The following is an 18099-nucleotide window of genomic DNA, read 5'->3' as shown; positions in this document are numbered from 1 at the left end:
GCCACCTGAGTAGGTTGAGTGAACCTCAGAACTGGGACTGAATCATGACCAGGGTTTTGGCAGCAGTACTGCAGTTTAACCACTGCGCCACAAGAGAAGCCAGTGGAGGTGCCACAGGACTTTTAGAAACATTATTTTCTAAAAATTACAGCTGGTGGTAAAGTTACCCCTCCCCTGCACCTGGCAGCTCCCAACAAGCTTCCCCTGTGACAAAAAAAGGAGTCCATAACATCTTCAGGGAGAAGCAGGGTCTTTTTATTTTTGAAAAATGGCCGCAGCAGATAACATTGTCAGCCTTACGCAGTGTAACCATGCAAACTGGATTTCAGCCACTAAATCGTTTTAAGAATACTGGAGGGGCAATAAAAGGTCAGACACAGAGGCTTAACCAATCAGTCAGCAAAATGGAGGATGTACTTCCTGCCTTCACCCTAGGTCACATATCACCAAATTCCCCCATCCAATGATGATCCAGTCCATACATGAAGGGAGTTGGTTTAAATGAGCTGGGACTTTTCAGAGTGGGGAGTCTTGTCCAGCTTTCCTTGATAGATCGCAATGCAAACATTTCTTTTAAAAAGTCCTACCACTAGGTCTACACACAAATTGTTGGAAGTACAATTCTTTGGGAACTGTTACATTAAGAAAAGAGGGGTCAGTTAGATCATATTTTTTAAAAAACAATCCCTCTTAGGTCACCCTAATTTGAATTTCAGAGCTGCCCAAAGCTTGCCTGGTTGGTATCACTAACCCCAGAGGATACTCCAGCAGCTGTCATGGTCTAGCACTCTTCCATTTACTGTAGCTCATCAGAAGAACCATCAAAGAAGCCTGGGTTCATCCAAAGGGGTGGGGGAGGTTGTTCTATGTTCTCTGTTTGATTTGGAGGGTGTCTGCTTTCATTTTATGTCATTTCTGCTTCTTTTGCTTTGTATTAAATCTATTTCATGGGGGTTTTTTGTTTTGTTTTTGCCTGGTTTTTCTCATTCCCTGGGTCCCATTTTGGGGTGGAGGAGGAAGATGAGACAGAAATCAGAAAACAGAAACCTTTGAATCTTGAAATGTTACACTCAGTGCAAAGCTTACCACAGAAATTGTATCTCTTTGCTGTGCTGCAATATCATGGCGTTGTGCATACTCACTATGGTGAGAGCCAGGGTGCTGTCATGGTGAGAGTGTTGAACTTGGGATCTGGAAGAGTTGACCTCTAGTCCTCCTCTGAATCATCAGATTCTCTATGTTTGAATTCTCTGTGTGACTTCGGGCTCAATTTATATCATGGGGTTATTTTGAAATGGTAGGATGAGAAAGGAAGGGCTGGATATAGATATGTAAATGTAAATAAACACTGTCTTCATTGGCAGGAGCCCTGTAATATGAATTGGGGCACATAAAGGCATAACATGATGATATAGCAACATGGAATACAAAATTCTTCACATTCCATGCACTAGAGAAAGATCATGACAATGGGATGCCCTTTGGGGCAGTAATGATGCCTTCGCTTTGGCTGAATTCAGGCAGCAGGTTCTCCTCTCTTCAGTCAAGAAACTGCCCATAAACCATGAAGAGTGCAAAGTTAATCTAACAGGAACCTTCAAAACAGGGCCTCTGTTGTGGCGAGCTGAGAGAGAGCTTATGCTAGACCTGAAGTTGCTTCAACCTGCAGTTCCCCCCATCTGGATAAACTTCAGCCAGATAAGGGTTTACATGGGCCCTTATGGAATGAGAACTAACTGGTACTAGCTTTGGCCAGACTGTACAATATAGATGATCCATCATTAGAAAAGAGATTGTCACAGCAGGAGTTTAGACACCTTCTGTCACAGGAGTTTTCCTGCCTATTGCGATTGTCACAGCAGTTTTCACAACTCTTGTACTTTTCAAATTTGTTTTATTGTCATCCAGCTTCAGGAGCTATGCATAGGGTTAACCTCTCAGTAGGGCTGCTGAATCCCTGGAACATTAACAAATTATAATGATATAATGCATTTAATGTAAGAACAAGAAACCGGGCCTTCTCGGCAGTGGCCCCTTGACTACGGAACACCTTACCGTCGGAAATCACCCTGGCAACCTCGCTGGGTGTTTTTAAGAGTCATTTAAAGACCTGGCTCTTTAGGCAGGCCTTTCCTCCAGTCAACACTTGATTCTTCTCCTCTTTAGTTTTCCTTTTCGCCATCTTGAACTTTTAAATTTGTTGATGTAATCATGTAATTGTTTTATGCCATATTTTGATAGTAATAATGATGCTTTTATATGATTGTATTTTATCATGTTTTTATAACCGTTTGTAAGCCACCCCGAGTAGACTCTGTCTAGAGGGGCGGGGTAGAAATAAAATAAAATAAAATAAAATAAAATAAAATCAATCAATCAATCAATCAATCAATCAATCAATCAATCAATCAATCAATCAATCAATCAATCAATCAATCAATGTATTCTGAGCAAAACAACCAGACAATGAAAGACTGTGCTGGTTCAAGAATTTGAAAGGTTGCAATAGAAAGACGGGAACTTTCCCAAAATTAGATTCACCAGAAGAATTGTTATTACTATTTGTTCTGGGATTCACGGGCAAAACATAGGCATGTGGAGGGAGAGCAGAATATAAGGACACAATACAAGGTGTGCTTATTCCCACACACAGCGCACCCAAGACGGGAATAAAACATCCATCTGAAAAAAATACTGGCGAACCAATCACTGCAAACAGAAGCAGTATAAAACATCTCTTCTTCAGTCTGAAACTGTTGTTTAATGTTGGGTACAACAACTCACATTCTGCAGGTAAAATGCACCATAAATGCACACAACACTCAAAGACAGGAGTCAGTTTTAGCCAAGTCCCAAAGATAATGTGCAGTTTTATGCTATGATATCAATCCCCAAAGGGCAGCAGAATAAGCATTGCTATCAAAGGTCTTCCGCTGTCTTTCGACATGGACTTGTGGACACATTAGAGATCCATGGCATATATCGAAGCACTTTATATATAGTGGCATTTCCTCAGTTGGATGTAAATATGCTCTGCAGAAAGGTTACTCTTCATAAAGCAGCTTACAATAGATTTATAGAATACCTCTGAACTAATTCCATCTTGATTAAATCAATTTGAAATAAAAAAATTTCTTCATATTTTCCCATTACCTAGTAACTCTCAGATCTAAGGAAAAGCTGATCTAAGGAAAAGCTATCTGACAATTTAAGAGAAACATAAAACACAGAACTGGATACAAAAAGAGATATATTGGCAGGCGGGAGAACCTCCTTTAGCACTCAAGCTGATTAATAGGCAATAAACGATGTCATAAAACCCTGTTATGTTCAGAATTTGTCTTGAGAACAGTTGGATAGAAAGTGATCAGGAAAGAAGATACCTGAAGCAAAACAAAACAAAAATATTTTTTGAGATGCTAAAAAGCCACCGCTTCACTGATGTGTCGAATAACCGACTGCACATTTCAGTTCTGTTTGATCCATTGCAAATAATAAGGAACAGAGCACTTTACAGAATTGACCGAAAGCATTAATGGGTTATAGAACAGTACTTCCATTAATTGCAAACATGACGGCAGTGTAGTTGGCCGAGTTTGATTCCTTCAGCAAATGTTTTCAGATTGTATTCAGAGAATAGAGCTCCTGAACTCCGGACCTTCCTCCCACTGAAGGCCAGGCTGGCCCCATCTTTGCTCTGCAAGCAGGCAAAGACTTTTCTCTTCAGGAAAGGCTTTTTCTTAGTGACTGGCTAATCTCAGAGTGGTTTCTAAATGGAGTGTTATGTCTTGTTAGGTGTGCTTTGGCGTTGATTTTGTTGACCATTTTAATGTGATATTGATTTACCATTTTTAGTGTGGTATTGATTATTTTAAAATACATGTATACATACTGTTCTTAGCTTTTAAATATTGTCTTAATGATGTAAGGCGCCATGGCTCCTTTTGAAGGATGTAGGGTAAAAATATTTTAAATAAATAAACACAGTTACTTCTTTCTCTTAAGTAGCAAAAAAATAGCCAACCAAAACAATACAGTATCTATGGATGTTAATGAAATTGTAATGGTAGCAACACAAAAAGCAAAACTTTGCCATTTTACTTTAAACTACTTGTTGCTGTGCATCAGCTGTTTTGACACAATTGTCAATAATATTTATGATTATTTCCATGTTTGCACTTTCTGAAAGAGCCATAATTCCTATTCATTGGTTAAGCTTTACTTATTAAAGAATACTTGACTAGTATAGTTTTATTTAACAGAATGTTTACACATTGTATGATTCATCCTACAAAAATGAAATGCAGGTTTGTTTACTCATCCAAATGTCACACAAAGAAGGCAACAGAAACCAAATCCTTTCACAACAGAATTATTTTTCAGTACCTAATTTGCACCATTATTTTTACTATTATGTAATATACTACATAGTCCATTAAATTAAACATACTTCAACACAGACAATCTGGCCACAGAACAAAGAGGGTTGCATGATTCATTTTGAGACATTTCTACCTCAAGTGTAAATTGCTGTCTTTATTGTATGTCATCATGAAACCAAGAAATAGTAATGAAGTTCAATCAGTCCTCAACCATCACTCTGTGCATTCTCTTCTGGCAGAACTAATAAGAATGGAAAAGTGGACTGAGTACCTGAACAGGTGGTAAATTCCTACAAGGAAAAAATTATGTGTGAATTCCTTCTTTTTCCACATTTCGTATGAGTTAATTTTTTTTAAAGCACATATTGCTCTGTCCTTTGAACTAGCAGGAGAACAAATGAGTCACTGGAGATGAAAGCACCTCTATTTTTCTCTATTAGCCTTTAGGTGCCTAACATACAATATTTTGCCCATAGTTCTTTTTCTAGATCATGGTATCAATCCTTTCCCATCACTGAAAAAGTGGGCTTCAATCCACAAATTATTGTTGCTTTTGTTTGTTGTTTTTGGATGCCACCATATTCTTTCGGAAGAGGTATCTGTGTTATTCTGTGCAAGCATACCAGGCAAAATCCAAAGGGAAAAACAAAACAACACAAAACAAAAATAAGACAAAAAGACAAAAAACATACGACACATTGAAGACTATTATATTTTAATGTGAGCATTCATGGACCATGTCCACTTCTTCATAATAAAAATGAAATGAAATACAGAATGAAATGCTGAGCTTACAAGTAAAACATTCAAAACATTCATTGGTTTTAAGTGTCTTGGGTGTGTGATTATATCTCATATGAAATCAGAAAACAGATAACCAGGCAAGAGTGAAAAAGAGAGAGAGAGAAGGGGGTTTGGTGAAGACTGACAGGAATATGGATATCAGTTAGAAACCTAAGAAGGAGGGAAGAGGGGAGAAGAAATACATATAAAAGTAAAAGAAGATAGCAGAGAAGCCAGGTGTGTTAATATAGGGAATATTAACAGTTGTGTTTTTTTTTACCTTGGAACCTTATAAGGAAAAATGGCCCTGGTATTTGCGAAGAAAATAATAGTAGATAACAGCAGAAGCAGTACATTTGGTAATGACTTAAGAAATCTAGGTTTATATTGGGTTCTTTGTAGGAGAAAGGCATAGTTACAATATTTTAAATAAATAAATACAATCCATTTATATGGGTGTCCATCAGGCATATAAATTTTAGCTGTTTCCCTTTGTACTCTAGATCTGTAACATTTCTTTTCTAAAATAGCAACTTCCATATCTTCTACAGAGTGTCCTGGTAGATTGAAATGGTTGGACACATGTTTCTGTGTATTGTGGTTTATGACATTAGATTTGTGACCATTGATCCATTTGTGTAAAGATTGTCCTGTTCATCCTATGGAGAGTGCAGGATACTGTCCACAAAGGATGGCATAGATCACATTAGCTGAGGAGTAAGTGAAGATGGTATTGATGTTGTATGTGGCATTATTAGGTCCTGTGATTCTGTTGTCCAAATAGATGTGTGGGCAGAGTTGGCATCTGGGTCTGTGACAGGGTTTAGTCCCCCTGTCTGTATTATTGTTTTATGGTCCCTTGTGTGCTAGTAGTTCCCTGAGGTTGGGGCTTGTCTTTGTTATGCTATAACAGACTAACACAGCTATCCTTTTGGAAACTACTATCACTCTTGCCATCAAGATTTGTCATAAAAGTGTATAATGATGGACATCCTAAAGAAAATTAAACTCCTACCAACTTACAGAGATGTTTTTCACCATTGATCTTTTTCATCTGCTGGCAGTAAAACAGCTGCTGTGCCAGCACAGATTTTCTTGTTCTCCTTTATTATCTGTTGATACATATTTGTATATTGATCTGTGTTTATTCTTTCTTTAATTGTACTCTTCATTTTAAACCACCCAGAGAGTGTCTTCCACTATAAATAGAAATAATGAATAAAATTGAACTGGGTTGGACTTGATGCCCTTATACGCCCCTTCCAACTCAATTATTCTATGATAAACAAACAAACAAACAAACAAACAAACAAACAAACAAACAAACAAACAAATAAAGTGATCCCGCTGTTTCATGTTCTCAAACCCTCTTAGGTCTTAAAGATCCCACATCTACCACAGTGCTGCTAAATTGGATAACACTCTTCCTAGCCATCTTACCCCCTCCTGCCTTGAAATGCATCCCAGCAAAAACAAAACAAAACAAAAAAAAATCAGGCTTGCATTATCACCTGGCTCTTCTGTACAAGTCTCGTGCAGGTGCTACGGCTTCATGAAAAAAACACCCTCAGCTGTTACAGCAGAGTCACCACAGTGCACATCTCTTATCGTTTGGACACTAGCAGTGGAGCACTGAATGAGAGACGATCTGAAATGCAGTCCACCTGTGTGAGAGACGTGGAAAAGAAATCTACCTTCTTAACAGATTTCAAAAATACAGTCCCATTGTACCAAAGTGTGTGCACAATCAGACATAATCTTTTATTCTTTTTATAAGCAGGCACAGACCAGTCCTAAGACATTCCAGGAGGGAAGATTTATATCTTTCTTCCCTCCTTCAGCTCTATGCTATCCAAAGGAAGACAATGGAAGAGGATAAGATCTTCCAGAAATGCCTCTTTGTCTAGGTACAGTGGCAGGTGTGTGTGTGTGTGTTCACTGGCAGATACACCCAGGGAGAAAGCCATTCTTGGCAACAGGAAACATGTTGTTCCTTAAAAATGCCTTCTGGTTCAGTGCATGCAAAGCAAACCTGGGTTTACCCGATCCAAAGCTGTTCCAGCTCCCCACAAGAATCCTAATCCAGATCCATCAAGATCTACCAGGAGAAAAGGAGAACAATAACAACAACAAAATATCCCCCTTACATTTCTGCCTGGCCAATGTGTGTTATGGATGAGGAAGCAGATCTAGTTAGCCACTCCCCCCACCATTCACTTGCCGGTGGCTTCTGTAGATTCCCTCTCCCAGTGCCTATGTTTAGGTTTCTGACCCTACAGAGTTGAAGATAGGGAAACATTTGTTTCCTGCTCTAGTGAAAATATTAGTATTGCTGAGAAGGTGCTGCCTAAGCATCTGTGACTTGAATCAGTGCCTTAAAATGACACTTTTCAAAAGATAACCCTAGAAAGGCAATTATTCCATCTCAGTCAAGAGATGACTCCTAGTTTTCATCTTTTAATCTTAATTGGCCCCTTCATCTTTTTTTAATGCCTTGGAGCATTAAATATTTTGGACAGATGACCTTGAATGGATGATCTCAATTCATTCCCACATCATGATCTTTCTTTTCTTTTCTTTCCCTTTCCCTTCTTCTTTCTATTATTTTTCTTTTCTTTCCTTTTCTTGTGAATATGAACAGCGTGCTCAGATTAGATGAAGCCTACATTCAAAAACTGATGGGCTGTGTGGCACTGAACACTGCATTTAAATTTGTGAAAGGCAGACTTTCAATGGATGCTGTTAGTTTGGTTTTATAGATTTGGATAAACTTCAAACATTCACATATTTAAAATTTAATAGGGCCATTGAGTCCCTTCATTGTCAGCAAAGCAACCCACAATAAAAACTTGTTTTCATCAATAAGCGGTACTTGCACGATGAAATAAATATCCCCTCGGCTCCCAGCAGTATGTCAAGTCTAAAGTCTCATGGGAAAGTATGCCAGCTTTGCTTGACCAGACTGCTCACAAACAAAGCACCAGGATCAAGAGATCAAGTACTGGTAGTGTCTTCGTTGAGTGTTGGTAGGGGCCAACACTCAACACTCCAAACCAAACCTTTAGCCACTAATTAACTGAGCATCATGCAATGGATATGCTGTGATACGAACTTTGCATTTCACTATTTAGCAAGCATTTCGGAGAAACAAAAGCAGCAGCAGCAGCAGCCCAGCAATACCATTTCTGATACTATCTAAAGCAATAAGATCAATCATAATGTCTTCCTGCAAGTTGCTAATAGGAGCTCTCAACAAATTATGTGTTCCTCCTTACCATTGTATGCTATTTCATGAAGGGGATTCCGGAATAGTCAGTGGCACTCAGTAGTATCTCTTGACTTCAGCAAAGCTTTTGACAAAGTGCCCCATGATATATAGATTAGCAAACTAACTAGGTGTGGGATTGATAGATCGTGTCAGGGGATACACAGTTGACTACAGAGTCATACTGAGAGAGTGATGATTAATCTTTCTCCAACTAGGAGGAAGTAACAAGTGGGGTACCCTAAGAATCAGTTCTGGGTCTAGTGCTCTTCAACAGTTTTATTGATGACTTGGATGGGGAAGTGCAGGGAATGCTTGTCAGATCTGCGGATGACACAATATGGGGTGGAATAGCGGATATCCTGAAAGACAGAAACAAAATTCACAAAGGTTTTGACAGGCTCAAGCACTGGGCTGACAACAGCAGCATGAAATTCAACATGGATAAGTGCGAAGTTCTAGACCGGGGGGGGGGGGACCAAATGCATAGTTACAAGATGGGGGATACTTGACTCAGTAATACTCTAAGCGAGAAGGATCTTGGAATTGTCGTACATCACAAACTGAATGTGAGCCAACAGTGTGATGTGGCTACCAAAAAGGCAAATGCTGTTTTAGGTTGCATTAACAGAAGTATAATTTCCAAATCCTGCGAGGTGCTAGTTCCCCTTTAAAGGTCAATATATTCCAGTAGCCCAAAAACTCTTTCAGGCAAAGGTGGTCAGCCAGATGTTTTATGGCAGTGGTCCCCAACCTTGGGCCTCCAGATGTTCTCAGACTTCAACTCCCAGAAATCCTGGCCAGTAGAGGTGGTGGTGAAGGCTTCTGGGAGTTGTAGTCCAAGAACATCTGGAGGCCAAAGGTTGGGGACCACTGCTCTATGGCACCTTTATAAGGCCTTCATTTAGCTGCTTTGATCCAATACAGCGGGTTCAGACTAAATTCCTTAGAGCAATTCTTGAAGTTCCGAGATGCGTACCAAATGCACAAATTCATTTAGAAACAGGCTCACTGACAATGGTAGCCAAAATTACACTAGCCTCCCTTCAGTACTGGCTTAAAATAAATGATCAATTGCAGGGATTAACCCATCTACTTCTAAAGAACAATTTTCAATCGAAGTGGTTGAAAGCGGTCCTAAACAAATTGCAAGTTATGGGCTTCTCTCCACAAGCAATACTGAGTATACAATGGGATGAAGTGAAATCAGCCCTTAAACAGAGAATAATGGACATAGAAAGACAGGTAGATCTTAGTAGATGCCCCAACTTTAGAGTGATAGACATGCACAAATATCACTTGCTCCCCATGGCCTATTTATCACAGCTTGAGACATGTAAGTTTAGGAAAGCCTTTACTCTGGCTAGATGTGAGGCCTTTCCCTCAGTGGTGTTGGAAGGCAAATTTAAGATGATCCCGAGGGAACAGAGACTCTGCCCTTGTGGATCTGGTGAGATAGAATCCATTGAGCATATGATGCTCAGATGTAATAGGCATAACAAGATTCGAGGAAAATATATTACACCTCTCTTAAAAGACATGACAAGCCAATCAGACTCGGACAACTGTAACCGATTATTAATTGATCAAAATCGGACTACTACAGAACTGGTACCAAAATTCTGGGTGGCATGCCATAGTAGCCAGAATAGATAGCCAAACTTAGACATTGGTCTGACATTGTTATATTGGTAATTTTATTGCTTTTTACTTATTTGATTCGGCTTTTTGATTATATGTCAGTACTTGAAGCTCTGCATTGAATTTTGTTTTATGTATATGACTTAATGCTGTAACAATAAAATATGCATGCAAGTTCAGAGGAGGGCAACAAGGATGATTAGGGGGCCGGAAGTCAAGCACTATGACGAAAGACTGAAAGAACTGGGCATGTTTAGTCTTGAGAAAAGAAGACTGAGGGTTGATATGATAGCACTATTCAAATATTTGAAAGGCTGTCATACAGAGGAGGGGCAAGATCTGTTCTCAGTTATCCCAGAGTGCAGGACACACAACAATGGGCTCAAGTTAAAGGAAGCCACATTTCAGTTGAATATCAGGAAAAACTTCCTAACTGTTAGAATAGTACAAAAGTGGAACCAGTTACCTTGGGAGTTTGTGAGTGCTCCAACACTGGAGGCATTCAAGAGAAACTTAGACAACCACCTGGCAGGAATACAAATCAAACCATCCTTTGATTTGTATTCCTGCATTGAGCAGGAAGTTGGACTTGATGGCCTTATAGGTCCCTTCCAACTTCATGATTCTATGATTCCACTTTAATCTGTTTCAGTTTGTTGTATCATTCAGGGAGGGTAGTGAGTCACTGAAACATGAAGATGCCTCTTCCATGCTTCAGGGCATACAGAGTTGTGATGTGGGAAAGCTTTGTACATCCTGTCTAGATTCATACACCACAGATTACTGGTAGCTAAGTGGGAGCTACTGCTGCACTGCATAACCCTATGCCATTCTAGCAAATGATGGAACATGGATCATGGGTGCATTCTTATGATGATGATGTAGAATCATAATGACTCAATTCATTCCTTTCCCAGTATTGCCACTCCTTGGGGAATCAATGTGTCAGCCTCCCTATTTGTACCATTTTCTCACTGCAGACAGAACTCAAATGGGAGTGGGTGGGGACAATTTTCAGCACTAAGGAAATCTTATGGATGACTTTGAGCTGGGTAATTGACTGCATGCACAATTATACCACAATCAAAGAATCAAAGAAACTGTGCTGCAGCTGCATTTTCAGGTTCCCCCAGTTTTCCCAAAAGCAATGATTGAAAGCTAATTCACAGCAGTCACTGCTTTGACGTAAATATCAGTCTGCGTGGCTTAAAGTTCAATAACACCTGCTACCAAACTGGAGAAAGGAAGAGCAATGTGCATTTCATCTTCTACTCTGAATGTTGTGACCTTTTGAATATTTTCTGAAGAAAAACAGCCCTACTGGCATCCAGGGCTTATCACTGCCTAATAATTTCATACCCTTGCTTTGACTGTTTCTATTGACCTTCAAACATCTTTTATTGCATGATATCCGTAAGTTTGTTTTAGTATCACGACTTGGTCTAATTACCTGGATTATTCTATACAGTTCCCTACAGGGAAATGTACTGCTGAAGTTTGAGTTTTTAAATACTAATTAAAAATCATTAGCCTATGAATTAATTACCACAATTTATACTTTCCTTTCCCTCCTGATGGCCATCTGAATGTGATAAGCAATGTAGTTGTTGCCATGCTGCAATCCAAAACCTCTGTAATTAAAGAATTATAGAATAGTTGAGTTTGAAGAGGCCTATAAGGCCATTGAGATCAAACCCCTGCTCAATGCAGGAATACAAATCAAAATATATCTGACAGAGGGCTGTCTAGTTTTCTCTTGAATGTCTCCAGCATTGGTGCATAGACCACCTCCTGAGTTAATTAGGTCCATTGTTGTACTGCTTTTAATAGTTGGGATTTTTTTTCCTGATACTTAGCTGAAATCTGGCTTCCTGTAACTTGAGCCCATTATTACATGCCCTGCAACCTGGGATGGTCAAGAATAGAACCTACCCCTCCTCTGTGGGACAACCTTTCAACTATTTAAAAATGCTATCATATGTCCGTTCAATCTTCTTTTCTCAAGGGTAAACATGCCCAGTTCCGTTGATACAGAAGCAGAATCAAACTAGATTTTAGTATAACCCTTAGCAGAGAAAACACAGGCCTCAGAGAAACTAGGCCCAGGAACATTCACATATAGCTCCAGCAAATAGAGGAACATTCACACATAGTATGGAATGTCATTGTAACACTTTCATTCAGCCTATACCCCTTTTGACCTGGCAGATGGCCTGGTCCTGGAATGCAGGCAGGAGGAAATCAGCCATGACAGGCCAAAACATTCACACCAGGGAGCCAGAGAGTGAAGGCCCATATATGAGGCCCAGGAAGCCTATCCATAAACATACCAAAAGATAAGATTCTTTCCCCATACGTTCAGGTGCATCTTGGCCATAGGCCAAGGACATATGGACACACAATCTGCATATCTATAGGGAGCCAATAGATCAGTGTAGTTGGCATCACTACCCAATGTGGGACTGGATCCAAACTTGGGGTACAAATGAACAATAGAATTGTAGTACTTTTATAACTCTTTGTATCATTATAAAACATATGTACACTGTATTTTCAGGATCTTCTCTGCTTTTAAGAGAAGTCCCAGCTGACCTTTTATTTTCTGCTATTCAAATAAAATTGGGCCTTTGGTTCCCCTGTTGCTTCTATGCCTGATTCCTTGCCAGAGAACCTTAGAACCCAGGTTTGGCCGGTAACACCCCCATAAGGCTTGGTTTCCATTTCCCTAATCATCTTTGTTGCCCTCCTCTGAACTTGTTCCAGGTTGTCAGCATCCTTCTCAAAGTGCAAAATGTTGAGATATATTATGTCTACAACATTCCCACTATCTACCAGGGGAATTACCTGTTCAAAAAATGAGATGAGATCAGTCTAGCAAGAATTCTTGACAAATCAGGGTTGGCACACACAATTCCCCATTTTATTTATTATTTTTACCCACATTTGTTCACCCATTTTTAATTCAATGAACTTTAAGTGATGCCTATTTTTTTCTGCTTCTCAACTATATTCACACAAAAGCTCTATGTAGTAGGTCAGGCTGAGGGAGCATTAGTGGCCCAAAGCGTACTTGGGCTGCAACAACATTAACAAAAATGTCAGGGTTTTAGAAGAGGTGGCCATGTTAGTCTGTGCTAGCATATCAGGCCAAAAACAAAATAAAAATAAAGAAGACAACAGCACTGGTGCACCTTTAAGCCTGCTATACTGTATTTGAATATGATTATTCATGGACAAGTCCTCTTCCTCATATGTAAGAATGAAATCATATGGCAATATTTATGCAGTTAAATATGGCCCCAAAACAAAGAGTCCATGCTTCCTGGGCACAAGTTGTCAATAGTGTGACATTTCACACCTGCCCTTTAAGACTCCTGTTCATATTCAGTTTTGCTCCCAGGAAACATTGTTCTGTAAACAATGACAATGATTGGTGACTGAATTAATCCCAGGCTATAGATAACTAGCTGGACAATATGGTACTGAGTATCTCTAATCTCCAATGGGGCTTGCAAGCTGGCTCTGGTTGATTAGTTAGGAAATACAGCTGGGAAATACAGCAGATACAACACAATTATTGCAGTGTTTTATATTTGATAATGGCCTGAGAAACCTTGGCTAATATTGAGTCTACCGGTTGGGCAGATGAGGGCTGCAGTCCAGCAGCATTTAGAGAACTGTGAGTACCTATGTACTGCTTTGTATGGTCTCAAGTCTCTTTAACACATCAGGTTCTTACCGCTAAACAGTTCAGTTGTTAAAAAAAAAAAAGCCTTTCCTGCCCTTTTCTGCCTTCTGGTACAACTTTCTTTCAGCCTGCTCTCTTCCCTTGCAGATCTCCAGTTACACATCCCATTCTCACATGGCTAGTTCAGATGGGATTGCACTCACTAATTTGTGCAGATGCTAGCCATTCATGCCACTGTTGGTGGCTTCATTGACCAAAGGAGGTGCTCAAAGAAATCCCTAATGCAGGAGTTCCCAAACCGTGTACCATGGTGCCATGATGCACCACCCAACCAAGCCAGGGGCATCATGGGAAAAGGAAGGGAACACAGAGCTATGAAGGCCATAGAGATGCTGTTCATAGCTCTATGTCAAACGGGTACTGGAAATGGAAGCCACGTGCCTGCCCCTCCTTTCCCCATCGGTATGGTCCCTGATTGAGGTGCTTGATGGGTGGCCTCATGATGAGTTTTCTGCGTCAGGACTTAGAAGGAGGTGGGCCCTTGGGGATATTTGGGAGGAGGAGATGGGATGGCTGGAGTGTATGTCAAACTCCCGGCCCTGGTAGGAGAGTGCCCTGGGACTGCGTAGTTTGCACAGAATGGCAATACTTCATAGGAAACAAAGCAGAGGAGCTGGTGCGTCCACTGGTGGCAAAAGTACAAATGGGGGACTCTGCGTTGCCAACATTTGTATACATCTTGAGACTCAGTCTCCCATTTGTACTTTTGTCTACTTCATAGGAGGCATAGTGGGAAATTGAATTCCCAATGTCTGGCTCTGCCGCCAGAAACCCAAACCACTGAGTTATCCAGCCAAACATTAGTCTCTCTAAACTGAGCAAACTGGTGGTGATGGAGATGCTGTCAGGGGGTGGCTGTGTCAACATAGACGATCACACACAGTGGAGGCCTGGGCTCCCCAACTATTAGAACAAGCTGAATCCCCTGGTTAATGTTCCATGTTTGCATTTGGACTGGAAACCAACTCCAGACAAAATAATCTTTGGAGGTTTACTACTTAAAAGTCAAAGGGCCCAGCGAAATATTTGGCCCAGGCGACTTATTAGAAAAATAGCAGGAAGACAGCCATGTCCTTTTGTTCAAACGGGATTCCTGTGAATTTGGTGACATTTCTCATGCTCAGAGGAAAAATGCCTTTGGTGGCTGTGTATTCAGTTGACAAGCACTGCTGTATCACACTACAAATACTAAAGCTATCCAATCCAGTCCAATTTGTTAGGGTTAAACTAGATGCTACATTAGATGCATAGCATGCAGCTTAAAGTTACTGTCCTTCAGACTTTTTTTTTAAATCCCAGGATGTCTGAACCTGGTCAAACATTACCCTCTCTATCACCTTGCAGTTATCTAAAATATTTGGCTCCAAAAAAAGGCATCTTCAAGCATAGATGAAGTTCATTACATGCTTCCAAGTGACGGGGGAAATGTCCTCCTTCTGTACAGAGGGATCTGCCACTCCCAGAATGCAGACCCACAATTTTGGACTCACAATTTCCCAAGCCAGGGAAGCAGGAATCAATAATGTACACAGTTGACCTGGCCTTCACAAGTGTATTACCCACTTGCTTAATGTACACCATCTGGAACTGATATTAAAACTTGTGGATCATGCCCTGAATACTTCCACAATACCTGCCGTCCTTGTTGAGTTGAGGTTCATGCAGACAGGAGCGCTCTCCATCAAGACTACAACTGTGGAAGGAAGGGTTAAATGCATGGCCCTTTTAAATAATTTTTCCCTCCACATCTGCTGTTATTTTCCCCCCAAAAAAACCTGGCATGTTTGCCAATGGCACACTTGGCACCATGTCTAGTATAGTTCCTCTCACAACTGTCACATTCTCCACACACTGTTTTAGCTTTACCTCAGGCCTCACAATTGCTGCCAAGTAAAGCAGATAGTCCATCACTGCCTGAGTGTGGTGATGGTGGTGCCTCTCGTCCCACAGTGGAGGAGGTGAGATGCTCACCTTACTTGTGCCATGAGCAGACTGCTTATGCTCAGAAAAGGCAATGGAATAAGATTCATAAGGGACCCATAATAGATAAAACCAAAAAATCAACTTACTATTTGTTGTTCAGTTTGTGGAGGTGTATTTAAAAAAGCCAACCAGACCATTTCCACCAAGATTTAAAATGAGCAGCAGATGTAATTCTCATAGCCATGCTTTTAGGCCCGTCACCAATGTTTCTTTCCTTAGCAAAGTGGTAGCGAAGGTGGTGGCCAACCAGCTCTAGGCCCTTTTGGATGAAACCAATGCCCTGGATCCATTTCAGTCAGGTTTCAGGCCGCACCACAGTACGGAAATGGCACTGGTCACCCTGTTTGATGACCTACTGAAGGAGGCCGACAGGGGCAAAATGTCTCTGTTGGTCCTTCTTGATATCTCAGCCGCCTTTGATACCATCGATAACGATCCTGTGTCCCTAAAGAGACAATGATCGTGGTCAGGGATTTCCTCTGGGTGCAAAACTACCACCTTTATTTCCTTTATTTAGGTCTTTTAGGCCTCAGAGGTGCGTAGTAAGCCCCATAAACAAGCCTGAACCTTAAAAGTAACCTTGATTGCTTCCAAAGCAATAAAACATATGCTTTACCTGTAGACCACAAACTGAACATGAGTCAGCAGTGTGATGTGGCTGCCAAGAAAGCCAATGCAATTCTTGGTTGCATCAATAGGAGTACGTATAATGTCTAGATCAAGGGAAGTGATACTACCACTTTATTCTGCTTTGGTCAGACCTCACCTGGAGTATTGTGTCCAGTTCTGGGCACCTCAATTCAAGAAGGATGTTGACAACCTGGAACATGTCCAGGGGAGGGCAACCAAAATGATCAAAGGTCTGGAAGCCATATCCTGTGAGGAGTGGCTTAGGGAGCTGGGAATGTTTAGTCTTACAAAAAGAAGGTTAAGAGGGGACATGATAGCCATGTTTAAATATCTGAAGGAATGTCACGTTGAGGAAGGGACATGTTTGTTTTCCACGGCTCCAGATACTAGGACAAGGATCAGTGGTTTCAAACTACAGGAAAAGAGATTGCACCTCAATCTCAGGAAGAAGAACGTCCTGACAGTCAGAGCTGGTTGGTAGTGGAATAGGCTGCTTCAGAGTGTGGTGGAGTCTCCTTCCTTGGAGGTTTTTAAGCAGAGGCTGTGTAGCCATCTGCCGGGAGTGTTTTGATGGAGTTCCTGCGTGGCAGGGGATCAGACTCAATGGCCCCTGTGGTCTCTTCCAACTTTGATTCCATGATTCTATGTGTTTCCTTAGAATACACATCAGCCTTGTAAAGTAGGACAGTAGGACCTCTATTTACACTAGCCGCTATTAACCTTCTTTTATCCACACTGGATTTAGTTATAGTCCTGCTATATCAAGAGACTAGTCCCCTGCTGAAGAATTATATTTGTTTTATTAAGAAAATAAAGTTTCATTAGGATACGGTTGTAGCTCTAAAGCTTAAGCATTAGGCACTTTCAGACTGTTACAATGTTTAAATAAACTTTCAATTTCTAATTAAAAACAGCTAAGTCTAGGTAATCATCTTGGCTAGAGACTGGACTATTCCCTCCTCCTTCTTCTTGAAAAGAAAAAACCTACCTCTGTGTCTCACATTCCACAGTATTCACGGACCATAATTCTTTTCACATACACAAACCCTCTGATTTAAAATCTCTTTAGGACCACCTTCTTCATTACACTTGCAAGCTGTCAACCAATTAAGTCCAAGTAGGTGTAATTCAGAACACTCCAATCACCGTCCAAAATTTTCATGATCCAGGCTCCTGGTGTCTTATCTCCTTCAATTTAGTGGTCTTTTGTTTAGTTTTCTTTTCCTAGGCTGTCCAACTTTGTGAATTAGGCAAACAACTCTGCACAACAAGCTCCTGAAATACATCTCTTTTATATTCATCTTACACAGAACCTGACAGACTCCATTTTAGTATAACTACAACTCCCAAATTCTTTCCATTTCTTTACACCATCAACCACGGTATCCTCCTGGGGGGGGGCCTCCGAGTTGGGAATTGGGGTCCTGCAGGGCTTGATTATCTACCCAATGCAGTTTAATATCTATATGAGGACAATGGGTCAGGTCATCAGGAGGTGTGGGGCTTCATGTCATCAGTACGCTGATGACACCCAGCTCTACATCTCCTTTTCCCCAACAACAGCGGATGCCATTTCGTCCCTTCAGCACTGTTCGGAGGCTGTGTTGCAATGGATGCAGGTGAATGGTCTGAGGCTGAACCCAGACAAGACAGAGGTCCTGAGGGTG

The 18099-nt window shown here is 40.7% G+C and overlaps 1 protein-coding gene and 2 long non-coding RNA genes across 3 annotated transcripts in view; 1 reads left to right on the top strand and 2 right to left on the bottom strand.

The window, feature by feature from the left end:
- The window catches only part of LOC144587799 (uncharacterized), an 887030-nt gene that overhangs the window by 346983 nt on the left and 521948 nt on the right, over positions 1 to 18099 (top strand). The gene's annotated exons all lie outside the window — the stretch shown is intronic.
- Positions 4923 to 6795, bottom strand: LOC144587819 (uncharacterized). The gene is made up of 2 exons (XR_013542986.1): positions 6677 to 6795; positions 4923 to 6364 (listed from the first exon to the last, which is right to left on the bottom strand). It is a non-coding gene; the product is annotated as an uncharacterized LOC144587819 (long non-coding RNA).
- LOC144587821 (uncharacterized) lies at positions 7817 to 15757 on the bottom strand. Its single transcript, XR_013542988.1, has 2 exons — positions 15453 to 15757; positions 7817 to 8792 (listed from the first exon to the last, which is right to left on the bottom strand). It is a non-coding gene; the product is annotated as an uncharacterized LOC144587821 (long non-coding RNA).

This window comes from Pogona vitticeps, chromosome 1 (genome assembly GCF_051106095.1).
Source record: "Pogona vitticeps strain Pit_001003342236 chromosome 1, PviZW2.1, whole genome shotgun sequence".
NCBI lineage: Eukaryota > Metazoa > Chordata > Lepidosauria > Squamata > Agamidae > Pogona > Pogona vitticeps.
This window is presented reverse-complemented; position numbering and strand designations above follow the sequence as displayed.